This window comes from Giraffa tippelskirchi, chromosome X (assembly GCF_054371585.1).
Source record: "Giraffa tippelskirchi isolate mGirTip1 chromosome X, T2T-mGirTip1v1.2.pri, whole genome shotgun sequence".
Classification (NCBI taxonomy): domain Eukaryota; kingdom Metazoa; phylum Chordata; class Mammalia; order Artiodactyla; family Giraffidae; genus Giraffa; species Giraffa tippelskirchi.
In genome coordinates, this window is record NC_137289.1 from 138,645,207 (window position 1) to 138,667,059 (window position 21,853).

Below are 21,853 nucleotides of genomic sequence, written 5' to 3' on the forward strand. Positions count from 1 at the left end.
TGCAACCCCATGAATCGCAGCACACTAGGCCTCCCTGTCCATCACCAACTCCTGGAGTTTACCCAAACCCATGTCCATCGAGTCGGTGATGCCATCCAACCATATCATCCTCTGTCGTCCCCTTCTCCTCCTGCCTCCAATCTTTCCCAGCATCAGGGTCTTTTCCAAAGAGTCAACTCTTCACATCAGGTGGCCAAAGTATTGGAGTTTCAGCTTCAACATCAGTCCTTCCAATGAACACCCAGGACTGATCTCCTTTAGGATGGACTGGTTGGATCTCCTTGCAGTCCAAGGGACTCTCAAGAGTCTTCTCCAACACCACAGTCCAAAAGCATCAATTCTTCAGCGCTCAGCTTTCTTCACCATCCAACTCTCACATCCATACATGACCAATGGAAAAACCATAGCCTTGACTAGACGGACCTTTGTTGTATATGAAAAACCTGACTATTAACAGCAGAGTCATCCTTAAGAGTGCAACAAATTGGGCCATTTACCCTAGTCCCAAACTTGGGAAGCCCCTTGCAGCTGTTGTACGAACTAGAAAGGTGGTCTTGCAAAGAATCACCACCAGGGCAAAAAAATTAAATTGGCAAATGCAATCAGCATCAGCACAAAATCTCCTCTCAAAGCCTTTTTTCATTATGACTAAAACAGTGTCGCATTTGTCTTCCAAATTCCAATGTCTTGTGTACCAACCATTGAATTTTAAAGCTTTAACAGCATAAAATTTAACAGGGGAAAAGTAAAACAGTAAGAAGCAGAGATGCGAGTTAGGACTGGATTTAACATATCATTTAATAAAAGATGATTCATTCATTCAACAAATATTTATTCAGCACCTACTGAGACTGGAAATACAATTGTTAGCATTCTTCTACATCCCAACATATCCTATTTTTACCCCAGTCAGAAGCAGGGCAGATCACCCTTCAGGGCCCCCATCTATAAAATGGAGCTAATAACTACTCTCATAGAAATGTAATGGATTAAATGTGGCACACCACCAACCTTTAAAGTGTTCTGTGCTCAAACAAAATAATACAGCTTAAAGGTTGAAAGATTTTCAGAACAGCATGATTTTAAAAAAAAAAAAAAAAAAAAGCCTAAGAAGGTAAAGATATATATAGTAGGCTAATGTTTATCCCTGGACAGGAAGGTGCCTTAAACATCTCTGTATCCCTCAAGGTATTCGGCATACTGCCCTTCCTTTAACAAGGGTTCAGTAAATACACATGATTTTTTTTTCTTTCCCTCTCTCTCAGGTATATTGTAGTGAAGTTATTTTAATAATCTGGCAAAGGAGAAAGAATGCACGAAAGGAACTAATATCTACTGCTGCCTATTACATAACAAGTACTGTGTTAGGCATCTCATGTATGTCATTTCATTTAATTTTCACAGCTACTTTGTTAGGTATTAATAACCACAAAGCCAGGAGTGGATTTTCATTTTCCAAGAATCATATCATAATAAATTCAAACTAAAAAAAAGAGCAATGGACCTTATATTTGGCAGCATTTGCTCATTTCATGTTAAAGGGAAAGAATCAAGTGAACCCTCTAAGAGACTTAAAAAAAAAAAACTTTATGAACACACACAAAAAAAAGAACAGGAAAGAAAATGTATATAGAAAAATACAAATATCAAAATAATAAATTTTGTAAATATTTAATCTTACAAGTAACTTTTTAAAATCCAACAAAAACCAATACTAGGGACCAGAATGGGCAAAATAAAACAACTGGCAACCTTTCCTTTAGGCGAATCAGCAGTGTTCCCTCTACACCCTTCACAAGCATGGCACACTCCCATCAGTGTCACCTATACATCACCCTCGGTGATCCTCAAGGAGGGACATAAGACTAGTGTCCTAAGAAAAGGATCAAAAATGTACACAAGGATTCACTGTAAAAGACATTTGCACATTCCCTGGAGTCCAGTGGTTATGACTCTGGGCTTTCACTGCCAAGGGCGTGGGTTAGATCCCTGATCAGGGAACCAAGGTGTCACAAGCCTCAGGACACAGCCAAAAAATAAAATTTAAATTAAAAAAAAATTTAAGACATTGTTTGCTAGTATGTCTACGATAGAGAAAAAAGAGAAACCACATGAGGTATAGGGCAATGTAGTTCTGCTTTAAATGGCTGACCAGACACACGTTTGCCTTCCCTCCCACACTAAAACCCCCTGAAATAGGCAAAAGAAATATAAAAAATAAACTGAGAGCAACCCTGAGAATATAGGAGGTGCTCCCAAGAGATAGATCAGTGAGGAATTCCAAGGAGCTATGAAGCAGGCCAAGATTGGGACTAAGAAAATAAATGGCAGGCAGATTTCTTACCGCGGAACCACCTGAGAAGCAAATAGTAAACCACGTAACTGAAGAGCTGTGAAACATGTCTACCTATGCCCACTTCCCACCCTCTTTCAGCAGGACTGATGCCAGCACTTACATAGTCCTGGCTCTCCAAAATGATAGTTCAGACAAGGGATATTACTCACTAACATTGAGGCCAAAGAAGTAGGGAAGTTATCAATTAACTGTAGCTTCCACAAGGAATAGGGAGCCCCAGCAGCCAGAGAGCTAGCAACCCACACACTCTACTGTAGATGTTGTCTTCCACACAAAGGAGATGGCATAAGCAAAGACATCAAGTTTGAAACAGAACTTTATGGAGAAGTCTACATGCTGGAGAGCACCGTGTTTGAGGCAAACAAGGAAAGGATGCCAGCTGGAGAGGTAGGCAGATAGAAACCATACCAAGGAAAGCCTGATGAGCCAGATAAAGGAAATCAGACTTTCTCCAAACTTTCTCCTTCCATCAGCAACAGAGCACCACTGCAGGCTTTTCAAGCAGATCAGTTTTATGGTCAAAATCACATTTTAATGTCATACTAGCAACTGTAGATATTAATAATATATCTGAGTTGGATAAGACCCAACTATCTACCTTAGGAGCCTGTGTGGATGGAGGAACCATTAACAGAGATTTTTTTTTTTTTAATTAAGGAGGAAGAGCAAATTTCAGGAAAGTATGCTGTACTTCATATTAGTTCCTATAGAAGAGTCAAGTGTAGATTTCCAGCAGGTTATTGAGTCTGAAAGCTTGTAGTGAAAAATCAGGGAAGAATTTAGAATTATATCTGCATGTAAGTAGAACTGAAACTCTGGGTATAATTGAGAGAGTGACCTAGGACAACACTTGACCAAGAAGTTAAACCCAAGTAACAGCAGTGTTTAAGGAGAAAGTAGATCAAGACAAAGTCACAGAGGATGGAAAGAAACGTACGAGAAGGACATGGAGGATGAGGATGCAAAGGAAACATGCTGCTTCAAGGAGCTAGTGACTAATAGTGTCAGGTGCAACAGAAATGTCAAGTAAAATTGGGACTGAATGAATCCATTAGACGCAACAAACAAGAGGCCATAGATGATCACAGTAAAAACTGTCTAATGATGTGAGAGTGGGAAGTTAAGAGATCAAAAGCTGAAGTGTGAGAAGTGGATGAGGGATGGATAAACAATATATAGACCACCCAGATGTTTAGCTGAGAAGGGGGAAAGAGGTTAGCTAAAAAAAGAGTGGACAAGTGGTTCAGGGAAGGTTTTCTAGGATGAGAACCTTAGGAATAAAATAATGGGCAAAAAAAAAAAATCAAAAGGAAGACTCTAAGGATACAGCAAGGTTACTGAACCTCAGCACCACTGACATTTTGGACCAGGTCATCCTTCGCTGTCGGGCGCTGTGCTCTGTGAAGTGTTTAGCATCATCCCTGGCCTCTGCTCACCAGATGCCAGAAGCACACAGGCTACCACTCCAGTTGTGACAATCAGAAATGTTTCCAGACACTGTCCCCTGGGGGCAAAATCTGGACCAACTCTAGTTGTGAGCCACTGGGATACAGGATGGGGAAGAAGAATAACTGATGAAGAAAGACTGCCAAAGCAGCAGCACTGAAGCTGAAGGCGCCAGCCAAGGAACTGGCCTCAAACAGCAGCAGAAGCACTTCATCCTCAGAGACAGGGGAAAGGGCAGCTCTGGAGAGAAAGGGGCTGATAAATTTGCAGATGGTGCCAGAAACTGGAGAAAATCAGCCAGAAGGCCCTCAGTATTCTCAACTGAGTGGAGATAAGGCTGTGTGCTGAGTATGCATGGTGATGATTTAGTGGCAGGCTTGAGAACAGTGGTTAAGGTTTGTAAAAATTAACAGGGACCAGTCCTGGCAGGTCACCCCAGAGAAAACTAATACTCTGTTCCCTCCCTAAGAAGGTTAAAATGCATTTCCCCACAGAAATCATCTACCTACTGATTACAATACCAAAGAGCTTACAAGTCTATACAAATTTCAACGCATCATGGAAAGACAAGACTCCTGAGGGTATCTGGGAAACTAACCCATTTTTTAAAATTAACATAGCTCCTATCAGATAATAGGAACTGTGTTCAACATAACTGACATCTAAATGAACTTTCCGTAAATTATCTGTTCAAGTTAGAGGATGCCTGTGGTGGTTGCATCTACTTCCTGGTTCTTAAAAGGATGAACGACTTTCTGACCTACAGCCAGGAAGAGCTGAATAGAAAGGAGTACCTGCAAAGACAAGAGCTTGTTAAATGAGATTCTTCACAGGACAACAGGACAAAGACCTGCTCACTTCTACCCTCTAAACCAAGGACTGCAAACTCAATGAATATGAAACCAGGAAACTGGAGATACCTCAAGTCTGTGCATGAGAAAAAAAGCTGGAAATGAAGCACCAACATAAAGCTATGAAATATCACTACGAAGAGCTGCCTGGGATAAATTAGAGAAAAACTACACACAGCAGAGCTGGGTGTAAGAGTGAGCAAAGCAAAATGGAAAACCCAAGTCTTTCCTCTACCATAGATATGAAGTCCAAATTCACATCATTCTCCAGATGGCAGAAACCCATCATCTGAGAAGAGATCAAAAACTCTCCAGGAGCAGTGAATCCAAAGGGTCCCATCAAGACAAACACAAAACTATTCAAAGGAGCATCCCACAATGCCCAATTGTCAAATGTTGTGAACCACACAAAGAAATAAGCAAAACTTAGAGGGGAGACAAATGGAAGATTTCATTCTTCAAGAACTACAGCTCAGAAAATAATCCAAAGGAGACAAACATAACTATATTCTTAAATGTTCAAAGAAAAGACAAGAAAAAGTCCTGATGAAAATTAAGAAGCAGATTTGAAAGAAAACTACACAGAAACTTTTACATTTAAAAATACAAATGTTTTCAGTGAAAATTCTCAATAAGTGTATTAACCAGTAGACTGGACACAGCTAAACAGAAATTAGTGAATTGTAAGGTAGATGTCAAGAAATCACCCAGAAGTAAAAACAGAAAATATAAAAGAAACTTTAAGGAACACAATGAAAAATTCCAACATATATCTCAGTAAGGGTTTCAGAAGTGGGAAAGGGAGAAGAAGCACTATTTTTAAAAATATCTAAAATTTTTTCCACAATTTAAGGTGTCATGAGTTTTCAGGCTGACGGTGTACACCAAATAAAAAACAGGAGAAATGAAAACAAATCCACATCTAGAGATGTCACCAAGAAACTGCAAAAAAATCAAATATAAGGAAAAAAATCTTAAAGGTAGCCCAAGAGAAAAGATACTTAGCTACAAAGAAATTACACCTGAACTGACTAAAGACTTATCATTAATAAATAAGACTTGTCAAAAGACAAGAAAATAACATTATTAATGTGCTAAGGGAATAACTGTCAACATAAATTCTGTACCCATCTCAACAATCATTCAAGAGAAAAAGTGAAGGAAAGACACTTGCAGAAACACCAAGAACACCAAGTTTTCTACTAATAGGCCTTTAGCAAAAGAACTACTTTAAGAACATTCTTTATAAGAAGAAAACTAAACCCAAAGGAAGAAATGGGGTTAATAAAGAATGGTGAGCAAAGAAATTTGGAAAACATATTGAGTAAATATTCACTATTTTACAGTCTTAAGGTGGCTTCAACAAGGCAAAACCAAAGCATAAATAACTAAGACGGAAGAGAAGCGATGAGGGTTAAAAGGTAAGCCATACTAAAATCTCTGTCTTATTTGAGAGGATAAGAATAATAAGGAAGCTTTGACTTAGTTAAACGTGTGTGTAAAAATTTTAAGGGTAGCCAAACTTCTGTCTTCCACCCTGGAATAGGAAAGCTGGAAGAACATAGCTGCCTGCCCTCACAATAAAAAAGAGCTGCACTAATTTCAAAGTTACGAATTTCTTGAAACCCATCACAAAACAACCAACTGGCTCCAAATCTTCGGAGAGAGAGACAGGGTCTACAAGGAGAGAGGAGACAACCTTGTGCTCACTTGGGGTAGACTCCAAGTGGCCACTGACAAGAGGAATTCAGCTAGAATAAACAGCAAATTGATAAAAAAAAAAAAAAAAAAAAAAAGCCTGATGAGGCTTGCTGAAGGAACAGTGTGAAACCAATGGAGGTCACAGAAATTTGGGAAACCCCAGCCTTCTGCAAGATCTTCCCTCACCAACCCCTCCCCACCAGCATTCAGGAAAGAGCCCTTTGTGATGTGCCCATTGAGGAGTGCCCATTGCGACGCAGACTTGGGGGAAGGGAAATGCAGCAGCACCTCAGCAACAACATGTCCACCCAGATCCTTCCCTAGCACCTCCACCAGGGAAGAAAAACCTTCACTTGTGAAAGTAAGTTCCCTACATACGAATCTTCAAGTTTCCATCTTTCAAAGATGCGAGTGTGTGTTCTATCACCATCAGACATGAGTGAAAGCTGCAGCCTGCCCTCCGTCTCCTACTGCTGATGATCCCTCAGCTCTACCATCTCCCACCTCCTCTCCCTCCTCCAGTCAGGAACTCCTGTGTTTACTGGATGCCAGCCTCTGTATCCCAGCTGTTATACTGTACTACTGTGCTCTTCAAGGTACTATCCTGAAAGATTTTAAATATTTTCTTTACTTTTTGTGCTTGCTTGTTTTTTATGTATTATATGTGTGAAAAGTATTATAAACCTATTACAGTACGGTACTATGAAGCCGATTGTGTTAGTTGGGTACCTAGGCTAACTCTGTTGGACTTATGAACAAATTGGACTTACGAACATGCTCTCAGAATGTATGTAGGGGATTTACTGTCAGTGCTTCTGTCCTTAAAGCACTGGTTAAAACTTGCTGCAACTGAGGGAAGGGGTGGACACCCTGGGAGAAGGGCAGGACTATACGCTGAGCCCACAGAATAGCTAGGGGAAGGGCACGTCCTTGGGACAGTGCTGCAAGCCCAAGCCTGAAGTTTAATCAGAACAAAAGACCACGTCCCACCACCACTCCCCACCTCTAAGCCAACCTACTTCCAATAACAAGTAAACCGCAGAATACTACCAGCAGAGGGACCAGAGAAGATCAAGAGCAGGTAAGGAGACCCAAGTCACAGTCCTGAAGTAAGACCTGACACTCAATAAAATAAACCAACCCCCACCCTAATCACAAACTAAGAATTTGAAGCCTGAAATACAATAACAACCAAACTTAAAACAAGTTCAACTCCAAACTAGATTAACTCAAATCCCTGAACCAAAGGCCTCACACAAGGAAAGATGTGCCTGTTTACAGGCATAAAAATTATGCACTTCAGCTCTTTTCCAGCTAGAAAAATAACAGAAGGGGAAAAAAGGTTCCTGCTGTGCCAAAACTCTTAAGAAAAAGCGAAAAAATTTCACAGAGCTTAAGTACAAGTGCCTGAGAAAGAAGTATGCCCAGAAGATGCTTTGAAAGGCAAGGAGGAAGCTTATGTATGAAAAAGCTGAGCACCATCACAAGGAATACAGGCAGATGTATAGAACTGAGATTCGAATGGCCAGAATGACAAGAAAAGTCATCAACTTCTACATACCCATGGAATCCAACTGGCATTTGTCATCAGGATCAGAGGTATCAATGGTGTGAGCCCAAAGGTCCAAAAGGTGTGGCAGCTTCTTTGCCGCCATCAGATCTTCAGTAGCACCTGTGTGAAGCTCAACATGGCTTCAATTAACATGCTGAGGACTGTGGAAGCATATGTTGCATAGGATGGGTACCCAAACCTGAAGTCAGTAAATGAATTGATCAACAAGCATGGTTATGACAAAATCAATAAAAATTAAATTGCCCTGACAGATAACGCATTGACTGCTCAATCTCTTGGTAAATATGGCATCATCTGCATGGAGGATCTGATCCACGAGATCCATACTGTTGAACATCATTTCAAAGAAGCAAACAACTTTCCAGGGCCCTTCAAATCATCTTCTTCATGAGGTGGAATGAAGAAAAAGATCAGCCATTTTGTAGAATGTAGAGATGCTGGCAACAGGGAAGGCCAGATCAATAGGCTATTATTAAAAAGATGAACTAAGGTATCTACCATGAGTATTTTTGTAATCTGGTCAGTTATTAAACAGTGATTGCTTTCAAACTGAAAAAAAAACTTTGCAGCTCAGTCTCCACTGTTCTACAAAGTAAGTCAGGCTTATAATTGAAAAAAAATCACAAGGCATAAGAAAAAGCAGAGAAAAAACAACACTCAGAAAAGACAAAGAATATGTCAGAACTCAGAACGAGATACAGAATCTGATGTTGGAAATATCTAGAATCCAAGTTAAAATACTATGAGTAACATGTTTAGAGCTCTAACCCAAAAGGAGAACACGCAAAATTGGATTGGTAATTCAGCAGATAAATAGGAACTATAAGAAAGAATAAAATGAAAGTGCTAAAAATTAAAAATACAGTTGAGAGAAATAAAAAATGCCTTCAACGGGCTCATTAGTAAACTTAACTGAGCCAGGGAAAGAATCAGTGAAGTTGAAGATAAGTCAGTAGAAACTACCCCAACCAAAAACATGGAGAAAAAAGAGTGAAGAACAGAACAAACAGGACTTTCAAGAGGTGTGCAACATAGGTTCTAATATAACTGGAATCAGAAAAAGAAGAAAGAACGGGACAAAAGAAATATTTGAAGAAACAATGGCTGAAAATATTCCCAAGTTAATATAAGACATGGAACACAAATCCCTAACACAATTCTCTTGCCAGGAGAAGTATCAAAAACCTCAGATATACAGATGATACCACTTTAATGGCAGAAAGTGAAGAGGAACTAAAGAGCCTCTTGATGAAGGTGAAAGAAGAGAGTGAAAAAGCTGGCTTACAACTCAATATTCAGAAAACTAAGATCATGGCATCCAGTCCCAACACTTCATGGCAAACAGATGGGGAAAAAGTGGAAACAGTGACCGATTTTTTTTCTTGGGCTCCAAAATCACTGTAGACAGTCAATGCAGCCATGAAATTAAAAGACACTTGCTCCTTGGAAGGAAAGCCTTGACAAACCTAGACAGCATATTAAAAAGCAGAGACATTACTTTGCCAACAAAGGTCCGTCTAGTCAAAGCTATGGTTTTTCCAGTGGTCATGTATGGATGTGAGAGGTGACAGTAAAGACTGAGCACTGAAGAATTGATGCTTTCGAACTGTGGTTGTGGAAAAGACTCTTGAGAATCCTTTGGACAGCAAGGAGATCCAGCTAGTCAATTCTAAAGGAAATCAACTCTGAATATTCACTGGAAGGACTGATGCTGAAGCTCCAATACTTTGGCCACCTGATGAAAAGAGCTGACTCATTAGAAAAGACCTGATGCTGGGAAAGATTGAAGGCAAGAGGAGAAGTGGGCAACAGAGGATGAGATGGTTGGATGGCATCACCGACTCAATGGAGATGAGTCTGAGTTGACTCTGGGAGACAGTGAAGGACAGGGAAGCCTGGCGTGCTGCAGCCCATGCGGTCACAAAGAGTCGGACATGACTTAGCGACTGAACAACAAAACAACACAAGAACAAAAACAACACAAATTCTAGATGATCAGAGAATAGTATCATAAAAACAAACAAAAAAATTATTGTCACCACCGAGTACCAATACCACTGAGACTGAATTCCATTAGCTCTGCCACCACCAAGCACCTTTGTCAACACGATCACCAGGTCAGCAGTTCAACTATACATGATGGCTACCTCACAATGCTCACCTCTACATACAAGTTTCACTCTGTGTAAATGACTGGTCAAGCCTAGGTTACAAGCTTGTACCCTAGCTATAAAAGAGACTGGAGAAGAGTTTTCTTGGGAATGTGGGACCTATAATATGAAAAATTATCAAAATGTAGAGAGGCTATTTAAAAGTCTACTGTGTGTGTGTTAGTCACTCGGTCATGTCCGACTCTTTGCGACCCCATGGACTGTAGACTGCCAGGCTCCTCCATCCATGGAAATCTCCAGGCAAGAATACTGGAGTGGGTAGCCATTCCCTTCTCCAAGGGATCTTCCAAACCCAGAGATCAAACCTGAGTCTCCTACATTGCAGGCAGATTCTTTACCATCTGAGCTACGCATGCTAAAAAGAAAATAAATTAATAATTTTTAAAAAAACTTTCCATCTAACTAACCAACTATTATTGTATGGTAGATCCTTCGGTGAAGTCATTGCATCCTAGAGAGCCTTTCTATAAGACAAATATTTTATTTCAATGTGGTACCACATTTAAAACCAGCATCCCAATCTGAGAAACCTAAGCAGTAATGGGGGAGTGGGGTGAAGCTACATAATAAAACAAACATCTTCACTGAATGTTGGTTTTGCTTAATGTTAAGTAAGGTACAATGCAGATATATACAAACATACAATGCACACACACAGGTTTATTATGGAACAGAACTCAACACTTCTATGAATTCATACAACAAATCATGAAAAAATTTAAAGAAATGTCGTTCTTAGAGTTGTCAACTCTTGCTTCCCCTTCATCTACCATACTGTAAATGATGACAGAAGTTTGAGGAGTCCCACAGAGGGAGCCATTAGCACTTAGTTATACACCAACACAGATCCAATTATAACAGTTATGTTCGAGACAAGTGACTAGACTACAGGACAAGCACATCTACAGGGTGAGCAGAGAGGAAGATCCACTAGACAGGTACCCGACAGAGAAACCACTGAACAAGGAAGAAAGCACTGACGGGAGGAGATGGGGGGCAGAAAAAGAAACAAATTTCATAAGAGAAATATTTACTGAGCACTTCCTCTGTGCCAGGCAATGCACTAGATGCCGATGTGACAACAGGCAACACTCCATGCCTCCAGGGAGCCTACAGGTAGAAAACCGATACCATCTGCTTATCCATTTTACCAAAGGCCCAGCCCTATTTAAACTCCAGCTTTAAGTATTTCCTATGTATACTCTCAGGCGAAAGTGAAAATGAACAGAAAAAAGACCACAAAGAAAGAAAACTAAGATCCTGGGATGTAGCTGGGGTCAAAGCTTCAAAGCAAGGCATGCAATATATAAATCCACATCATTTCTTGCTATTCACCCAGCTTTATCTGCTTTTCTCAGATCCATGTCTTTGAATACACGGTCTACCAGAAGATCCCTTCCTTCCATGTGGCATTCTGGGCCTCCTCTAAGGCTCTTCACAAATACACAGGAGTCATTACCTTTCTCAGTTCCCATAAGTCTGCATTAAACACACCTCTTCTGGCCTAGAGTAACAGCACCCTGTGTTTCCCCATCTAAATGGGCATATCACTCTGTTCTTAAAACTCCATAAAAACGCCATAAAAGGGCACAACACCACAGCCTGGCTTTGTATCTCCAGCACTTACCATGACGCTGATACCCTTTCAGCTGCCTACACAGTGATACAAGATAACCAAATCATCACTGTATCATAAAGGCAGCCAAAGAAGGACATGTATGGCCTTCCTTTACCAGCTGTGCATAGAGGGACAGACTGGAAAGCACAACTCCAAATCAAGGGCAGTCACTGTGGATGGCAAAGAAACCACCAGCACAAAAACATCAAACTCTAAAATGAGGCAACTCTTTAAAAAATAAATGCCCTGGGCTGGATAGGAAGTGAAAATAGTTATGACACAAAACCACTGTAAACTCTTCAAGTTACCAGCATGAGAGGAAAAAAAAAATCAACAAGGAAAGAATACAGAGCAGGTATAAAATGATTCAGAAAGGCCAAAGTTAGAGACTGCATCACAATGTAGATTTCAAAGGAAATATCTGAAGCAGGAGGTGATGCTGTGGTTATTCTTTGTATCCATGAAAGGGAAGTGCACAATGGCATTGTATACTATCACAAACTAACCTCTTTACACCAAGGAAGCCCTAGATGAATGCTTGTTCAGTTATCAAGGCAAGGAAAACTTAGCATAGTTGAAGATTTCCAAAAATGAGCTGAGCATGTAGGGATACATATTGTAGAAGGAGAAAGAAACAAATCAGGATATATAAAATAAAATCTGTGGAGAACTTTTATACATATAAGCTCACTTGAAAATAAGAAGCTCAACAGAGACCAGTTAAACATCAAAGATGGCAAAGCCACAGAATGTGAACCAGATTTGAAAATGATACTCCTGCTAAAGATTAGTGCTTCTAAATATTATTAATAAAATTCTCTAAAAACACTGGAGGTGCTCAAATCAGATTTCCTTAAATATGAAATAGCGTAAGTGCTGAAAAATATTAAACTAGACATAAAACATTGTATTTGAGGAAAGAAAAGAACAAAGCAAATTTAATGTTGGTATTTAGCAAAATGTTTCATTAAAATCTTTGAGTAGATTAAAGATGTCTGGGGGGAAAAAACCAGCAAAGAGTCTTAAGTTTAAATATGGAAGAGAGCTAAAACTGTTAGAAAAAAATTTTAACTCAGTTATAAATAGAAATGACATTCCTATATAAGGTTAACAGACTGGTGAAGGATAAAAGCAAAGGGGGAGCCTTTAGAAAACTGAAGGTAATTTCTATAAAAACAATGAAAAGAGGATCACAGATGATGGAAGAAAGCAGCTGCAAAATTTTTAAAGAGATGAGGAAAGAATATTTTACCTTGTAGCAATTATGACCTTTTTGGTAAATCATCAAGGTTCCATTGAGCTAAAACTCTTGTTTTTTGTGGCACTTCATTTTGTGTCACATCCCTACTTAAAACCTTCAACAGCTTCCCAGGAGGCTTAGGACAAGTTCAAAAACCCAGCAGATGGCCTACTAAGCCTTTTCAAAACCGGGCCCCTGTCTACTTCTGCGTCATCACCTGCTTCTTTACTTTCCAGCCTTTCTGGATTTCTTTTAGTTCTTTAAAAGGTTCAGTTTTTCAAAAGCCTCTAGCTCTCACCTTGCCTGAGGGCATTTGCACTTTCTGCTAGGAAAACTTAGTTCCCCAACTAAACCATGCCCTTCTCATCCTTCAGGTCCCACTTAATGTTACCTCTTCACCATGGCCTTCCTACCTGCTCCCCACATGGCAGATCCCCTACCCTGCTAGTGCCTGGTATTTCTCCTCTGCCTCCATTTCAAGCCCATAGATTCTTTGAGGACCTACTTCCCTTTGATGCATCACTCTATCACAGTTTGGTACACTGTAGATATTCATTAAGTATTTGCTAAATGAGGGGCAGATTCTCAGGATATAGGACAGGCCACCTTAGAAGGAAATAATAAATTACGAAACACCAATTTGCACAAAATTAGCTTCTGTTCTACCTCAACTATTTGAAATTATTAACAATTAAAATAAAACTTTTTATTTTAGTTTGCAATGCTAATCTCAAATTTTAATGGTAATATTACCAGTAAAAATTGTTGTTGTTGTTCAGTTGCTAAGTTGTGTCTGACCCTTTGCGACCCCATGAACTGCAGCATGCCAGGCTTCCCTGTCTTTCACTATCTCCTGGAGTTTGCTCAAACTCATGTCCATTGAGTCGGTGATACCATCCAACCATCTCATCCTCTGTGGCCCCCTTCTCTTCCTGCCCTCAATCTTTTCCAAACATCCCACTGTGTGCGCATGCTCAGTTGCTCAGTCATGTCCAATTCTTTTGCAACCCCATAGACTGCAGCCTACCAGGCTCCTCTGTCCATGGGATTTCCCAGGCAAGAATACTAGAGTGGGTTGCCATTTCCTTCTCCAGGGAATCTTCCTGATCCAGGGATCGAACCCACATCTCCTGTATTGCAGGTAGATTCTTTACCACTGAGCCACCCAGGAAGCCCTAAAACATTCCACTAGTGACTGACAAAACCAGGGTAGGGTATGTGAATAAATTCGAGGATACATCATACCTGAACCAGCTTTCGTAATCTCCCAAAGATTCTATTCATCAGAAAACTATCGTTTCTACTACTCTTGGCCAATATCAGCATAATGGGGCAAATCCAAGTCAGTAAGTTTTCTTCAACTGGTACTTACCACCTTTTTTAACCTGTTTTATCTTCCTCTCATGAGTGTGTGTTTGTGTGTACTTAATCTGATTATTATAATATGATTTTACAAGCTGCCAAGAACCTAATCTTTAGGCATAGTACAAAATCTAAAACTGAGATCTAAAACTGCAACTTATCTAAAATAATTTAAAGCAGTCTTAAACAAAAAAACAATAATGTATTCATCCATATGTTTTGTAACTAACTTCCAGAAACCAAAGTTGTTACTTTCAAAATCACTACTTTCCTCTAAATAAAATAGGTCAGAAAGCACTTCATTTGTTAATATTTGATATTAGGCCTTTCTCTTAGGAAAGAATGCAAGGTAACAACAGAATCCCACAATCATAGCAATTAAACAAGTGTTTTTTTTTTAAGTAAAATTATTTCAAGCCAGTTATGATTGAATTTATAGTAAACTATTATTATCAGAGCAGTGCTGTGTCCTTTCTGTTTGTTATTAAAAATCCAGACACAACCCACCACACAAAGAGGTACTGATTTACCTGCCTGGCACTTGTAAGGGTCACTTTCCATAGAGAAATGTTCATCTAAAAGCAAAGAAAGTTTGTTTCCAAAACACTTTAGGTACAACCAAACTACTGCATTCCCCTATCATGTGTACCTAAAAAATAACATCCCCAAGCTATCCTATCAGCAGTGTCCATCTACACGTGCAAAACAGGGAGCAAAGAGAGCACCTGGGAACCAAAGGGGTAGAATTCCACCCGTCCAGTACAACTCGTTCCCAAGGGAGCTTTAATTCTTCTGGCTACCCTTGAGGGTAACTTTAAAAAAAAAAAAAAAAACAAAAAAACGATGCAGGCAGGAAAAAGCACCTACAGTACCTTGCAGGTTAAACTATTTCTAAATCCCTCAACAATCCAGTCTGAAGTAATGCAAAAAGTAGACAATGCGTTTGCATACCTGAATTTAATGAAGCCTGCTCTCCAGCATGCACTGTAGGCATGGATCTCTCAAGGGGGATTAGAGCTCAAACAATAAAATGCACAAGGTTATTGGCTTAAAATCAAGAAAACCAATTATTTTGTCCTTGGTCTTAAATCCTAAAGGAATTTTTCTTGCCCAACAAAAATTATATTATTTTTACCTTGATTTCTTATTCCTGTTTTCCAACATTTATCACTAAGAACGCTGTATTTACTGGTTTAAAAAAGACCAAAACAGAATCAAATCAAAACCACAAAGACAAGATAATGGATGGCACTTGCAGTACTACCTTTTATATTCTTCTCTGTATTATGTTTAGGTAAAACTTTTGAATATACAATAGTACTAAGAAACTGTAATACATGTAAGAAGATATATTTTAAAGACATATATTTTAAAATCTACATGATTTAGTTTATCAGTGCCTGATGATAAAAGGATCTAGGTGGAAGCAAGTAAATAAGGTTAAAAAAAATGCACGTTGGTGGGCGAGATCTTTTTGAGGTAATGGCAATGTTCCAAAATTGGATTGCAGTGATGGTTATACAACTCCATAAATCTAACAAAAATAAAAAAAATCATTGAACGGTACTCTTAAACTCTTAAAACATGAATTTTATGGTATGTAAAGTATAAAATAAAACTATTAAAAATGCATATTCAAAACCCGTACTTGCTAAAGAAATCTACGTTTCTGTGTAGGTTCCATCTTGGTAGAACAACTGTCCTTCCTGCTTTGGCTGAGGTGATTTCCAGCCCTGAGGTTCTACAATATTCATAGCTCCTTTCTAACTTTAGTAACCAGCAAAAGTGATTCTCATCAATTACAGAATAAGATGTTAAGTAAGTCCCTTTCCTCCCTAACATGGACCTGTGAGGGTTCCTTTGAGCTAAGCAACTGTAGCTCTCTTAAGGATGGGTCTTGCTTAAACACACACACACACACACACAATCATGAAGCTTTAACTAACAGAAAATTCTACTTTCAAGTAGAAAAATTTTTTTCAGACTCCAACTCCTACATACTGTTAAGCAACATCAATAACATATCTCTGTAGACTTCACCTCCAAATTTTGTTTCATTCAAATCATTACAATTACAGAAGAGACACCTATCTGCAGATTGTAATGGCTGCCATTTTACTTCAAAAGTGTATCTATGGCTGATTCTTGTTGATGTCTGACAGGAAACAACAAAATTCTGTTAAGCAATTATCCTTCAATTAAAAAATAAAGTGGCAAGAAAAAGTGTATCTAAACCACAAAACTGAATTCACAGAATAACTTCATAGCTTTTATTACTGTAGCAAATTTAATCAAAGTCAGCCAAAAGTTAAAATGGAACATGAATTATGTACAACCTTCATTTATGAGAAACAGAATTAACGACCCTTTGAGAAAAGTCTGAACTTGCAGTCATCCTAATCCATCAGTGCCCATGGAGCTGAGTCCAGCCTCCCATGTGACTAAAGGTCAGAAAGCCTTGCCAATGTAGCCTATGAACTCCAGGAAGCATATTTATTCCTTGAGTAACCACCCCAGGAGCAGTAAGAGCTCAAAACATGTTTGGGAAATCAGATTCCTGAAGAGAAGAAGAAAGCACAGGTTTGAAGAGCACACCTTCAAGTCAGACCGGTTTCCATGGAAGTTTTGCCTCAGCTGCTGACTAGCTGGGTAATCTGGGTAAAATATTTTCTCTCCCTCAGCCCATTTGGTCAAGTGTACCACAGGATATAAGAAAAACATCTACTTCATAGGAATGTTATGAGAACACATATACACACATATTAATATATCCATGCAAAAAAATTATTTGCCATAGTACCTAGTATTCAGTAAGGCTCAATAAATAGAATATTAGAATTTAATTATTATAGAGAAGACTGCCGAACAGAGAAACCACACCCCAAATTTGATCCTAATTAGAACTACCTCAAACACAAATGTTTCTAAGAGCTTAATTCAAAATGCTGACAATCAATTTCAAAGGCCTGAAATGGGCTAAGTCCTTTAACCTAATGCATAAAAATAATTTTCTGTTAATTTCCAAATCAGAATTCTCTAAATGTTATCCGACTTTTCAGGTGGAAGGTCCTCACTCACAGCTTTCATTTCCCACTGACAGAATTGTACCCAAGTTCACCTGGCAGTTTTAAGAAGTAATTGTACAAAGGTGAATGAGAAATGAAGCCACATCTTTGAATAATCCACTCTTCCAAGCACTGCTCTATAGAAACATTCTAGAAACGATCAAGAATTTAAATCCAAACACTAAAGTGATGCATCCCCAACAAAATAGTTCTAATGTTGAGTTTAACACTGAAAGTAAATTGGAAAACCCGCCCAAACAGAAAAATACAATCCTTTAATTACATTATTTTCTCAAGTTGAAATATGTGACCCAACTGTTTCCATCATCAGATGTTAAAGAATCTTTGAGGTTCTGTCTCCATCAAGAAATTCGATGTTGCCAAAAATTAAAACTTTAGAATCTAAAATTCTAAATTTCAAGTTCTGAGTAAACAGTCTTTTCTATTTAAAAGTGACTTAATACTTCAAATTCTATTCTTGTACTAACATTAACGGTTACCTAAGGGATTCCCCTCACATTTGGAATCTAAGTATGTGGATTCGTTTGTTCTTAAATGCCTTCTGCTATTATTTGACATCAATCTATTACATGATGAAGTCATATTGCCACACTAACAGCCAAAAATGAAGCACTGATACTTTGTTACATGCTTGCTAATATCCATTAGAAATAAAGGAGATAACCACCAAAGTTATCAAGCTAAAAAGGGGGAAAAAAGGTGAATTTTTAACAGACACGCTGAAGAAGGCTTCTTTTCTCTGCTCACCTCCTTACAAATTCCTACAGCCATATTCTCAGATATACTGGAATTTTCTATCACAAAGTAAATTGAAACATAAATCATAATGAAAGGTTAAATTTCTGCAACAGAAGCCACTGTCATTTCCAACAATGCAACTATTGTTGAAAGAGTCTCTCGCAGATTCTTAGACACAGTGATGAAGGGGGGGGGGCATAAATGAAGGGATTTCTCCACCTCTGTATTTCGGTTTACAATGTAACAATTCCGCACTTTCAAAGTAGAAATACCAAGTAAAATCTGGTTCTCATTAAACGCAGCATATCTGGAACAGAATACATCTGATTCGCAATCAGTCAACCTTCTATTACTCATCTATGCGAGATGGCCCTGCAATTTCCCTCAATGGGAGCCTTTTCTTTTAAAACCCCAGGGAATACTGTGGATGCCACACTCTGATTTAAATGACTCCTAGAAAATTACAATGAAAATAATGGCACGTTTAGCCCAGGGAACTTGCATAAGTAAAGAAATTTAAAAACCTGAGATAAAGGGGTAAAAAACCCTTACCACAAGCCCCTCAATCAAGAATAAATTATAAGTCTGAGCAGGAGAAAAAAGGAATCTTCTCTGGAGAAAGAAGGCTTATGTCTAATTATTTTATTAATATACCAAATTTTGTCGTTTTTTTAAAAAAAAAAAACTAGGTTCAGAAAACCTTCCAAATAAGCAAAATCAGAATACTGAAGTGCTTTCTATATACATATACATATACATCAAATAAATCCTTGCACTGATTAGGTTAGAAGGCCAGACAACTCAAAGGGATTTGACACTTTCTCCAACTGAAGACTCTCCCTCCAACCCCTCTGAAATGGTAGATTATTTAACACTCGTGATTATTAACTTTATTCAGAATTCCTCTTTTGGAGCTCTATTATTTCTAAACCGAATTTTTTTCTCCTAATTAGGTTTCCTTGTACTTGTGAAATGCTCAGCATACACTGTGCTGGAAGCTTTAGTTCTACAGATTCTCTCTTCTGGCTCCTCCCCCCATCACCCACTCCCCATCCTCCTGAAAAAAAAAAGATTTCCTCCCCAAATGTTCTCTTCTCTGCATTTGTCAACAGAAACACCCACTGGTGGTGTCAAACTGGTAATACTGCTGCAGGCTTCCTTACTCCCGATCGAGTCAACGGCCAAAAATGCTCAAACCTAAAATAGTACTTTTATTACAGAAATGTAAAGGATTGCTAAGGTACTCAACTATCATGTTCTCAAAAAGAGGCACACCTTTATAAAAAAAAATTTCTTAATGGACCCTAACTGGATTGTTAAATATAAGATTATACTACCCCCCCAACACTAAATATACAGGGACAAGTAAACATAGGTTCTTCACATTTTCTGACACTTAAAGAAATTAAAAACAAATTTACATCTAAATGTCATTCACCTGTAATTTCGAATAGCCTCGGTAAAGATGCTTTTTTTGGTAACCCTACAGCAAGAGGAACAACCTGGAAATATTCCAGCAGATGTTACCTAAAAGGATAATTCTATCCTATACATATTGATATTTATGTCTGCTGTTTCGGTCAAATGCCCCTGGACAAATTAATCTGTGTAATCCTTTACATTAACTACATAAACCATTACATCCAAACAAACCTAATTCAGCTGCATGGAAAGAAATTATTCCGTGTCTGCGATACTTTCTAAAATCAGCTTAAATTTCAATCAACAGAACACTGATCTGCAACTATTTAAATATCACAGCATCCGTCTAGTCTCACTGTGGAGATACTAAGGTCAGGCTTTTCTTTTTCAGGCATCTGTGCTTTAACACTCAAGTGAAGCGAAAAACAAAACCCTCAAGGAAGATCTGCCTTTACACTGAAAATGTTCAGGTTATTTTTTCCCCCAACGTGGGCACAGAACGTGTCAATGCGAGCAGAACCTGTTCGTTCTGGGAAATGGTTCCAAACCCCAGGATTTAAATTTCTATGAGGGTCCAAAGGGTACGAAGGTCTGGGAAGGGGCCAGTTTCTGCTTCTCCCCACTATGCTAGTCTTGAACTTCGTAACGACGCCTGAAACTTGTTCGGGGGAAGGTAGAGGAGCCGCGGGGCAGGCGGAGGGTCGCTCACCCACCCTCGCAGGCAGCCAAGGTCAGCAGGGCCGGGGTCAAGCTCGCAGTCCCTGGCGGTTCCCGAACTCCCACGGAACTCGAGAGGGGGGCTCCGGCGCTCAGGCTCCTCCTCAGCGCCGGCGGGAAGGGGCTTCCCTCGCCGCAAGCCCGGGGGAGCGCGTGCAGCGGGGGTGGCGGGGCGGGGATGCCGCAGACCGGCCGCTGAGAGGAGCCCCGCGGGGCGGCCTCGACCCGCCGCCCCTCCTCATATCCTCCCGTCTCCCTACACCCCAAAATACAGCCCTAGCCCCTCGCCGGGGAAGCCCTTCCAGTGGCGCAATGGGGCGCTGAGGAGGAACCACTCTAGACTGGGGTGCCCTCGCCGCGTCGCCCGGTTCTGAGGGGACCCGCGCCACCGCCCCTTCTCACGTCTGCCCGGGGGGACCGGGTGGGTCTCCTCTCTCGAGAAGCTGGGTGGGCACGGGGCCGATGTGAGGACAAGAAGGCTTGGCGAGCGGGTGGCAACGAGACTACTCACCCCGCCGAGTTCCCCACCTCCAGCCGGGGACCCCACAGCTCCTGAGGCCGCCGTCACCGCTTTACCTTCCCCAGCGGCAGCGACAACTAATCGAAACCCTCGACCCCGCCCTCTCGCTCAGGCGACGCGCAGCCTAATTTGCTAACTGCCCCGCCCCAACCGTCCAATTCAGACCAATGGAGAAGCGCCTCAGACTCGGACAGGTCCCTCCTCCGTCCCGCCCACTTCTGATTGGACCCAATAAGGAGAGAGCGCTCGTCCTCGGGCTCGGGCTCGTGCGCCCCGCCTGCGCGGCTCGTGCTCTGGTCCCCAAAGCAGTAGACTGCTGGTTCCCTGTATCAGTTCGTCTGCGCGCGTACGCGCGCGCCGCGCCTCCTCGCGCGCCACGTTTGGTTGCCCCGCCAGGCCCTAGCAACCTGGGCTGAGCGGCTTGGAGGGGCGGGGCCGAGCCGCAAGCTGAGGAAGGGAGGTGGGGAGCGGGGTGAAGATCGTGACTGAGAAAGGGGCGGCTGCGGGGGTGGGGGGCCGAGGAGGCCCGGGAATCCGCCTGTCACTGCGGAAAAACAGGGGAAATCCTGCCTGCAGCGCAGCTATCCTGGCCTCCCTCCCCGTAGGGACACGTGCGGGGGGAGGGAGGGATCGGAGAAGAGAGGGTAGAGAACATTTGGGGCGGAAACCGAGGCACTGCTAGGAAATAAAGGATGGAGGGTGGTTTATCTCCGTTGTTGGTAAAAATCATATCGAAATCCACTGCTGCTGGTGCCCAACTGTTGCAGCTGCCCGTGCTCACACACGCACATTCACACATACGCTCGTCCATCAGCCTGCGATCCCTTGGGTGATTTAGGTGCAAAGAACTAGTAGCCTGAGGATTCCTTCCACAACAGCTGGATACATGCAAACGGCTGTTGCGGCAGCCGCAGCTAACCCACAGTTCTGCTTCGGTCCAGTGCTCAGCCACACAAGATTCCCCAGCTGGCATGAAAGCAATGAAGTCATCGCCCAACCAGTAGAAATGTAAAGATCTTAATACCTACTATGGATCAGGCTTCCAACAAGAA

At 40.7% G+C, this 21,853-nt stretch overlaps 1 protein-coding gene across 1 annotated transcript in view; it reads right to left on the reverse strand.

Moving 5' to 3' along the window:
* CDKL5 (cyclin dependent kinase like 5) overlaps positions 1-20,873 on the reverse strand; it is a 169,154-nt gene extending 148,281 nt beyond the window's left edge. Inside the window, exon 1 of the mRNA XM_081566535.1 lies at positions 20,793-20,873. The gene's annotated coding sequence lies outside the window, so the exon portion shown is untranslated. The remainder of the gene's footprint in view (positions 1-20,792) is intronic.
* Positions 20,874-21,853: the final 980 nt, after the last annotated feature.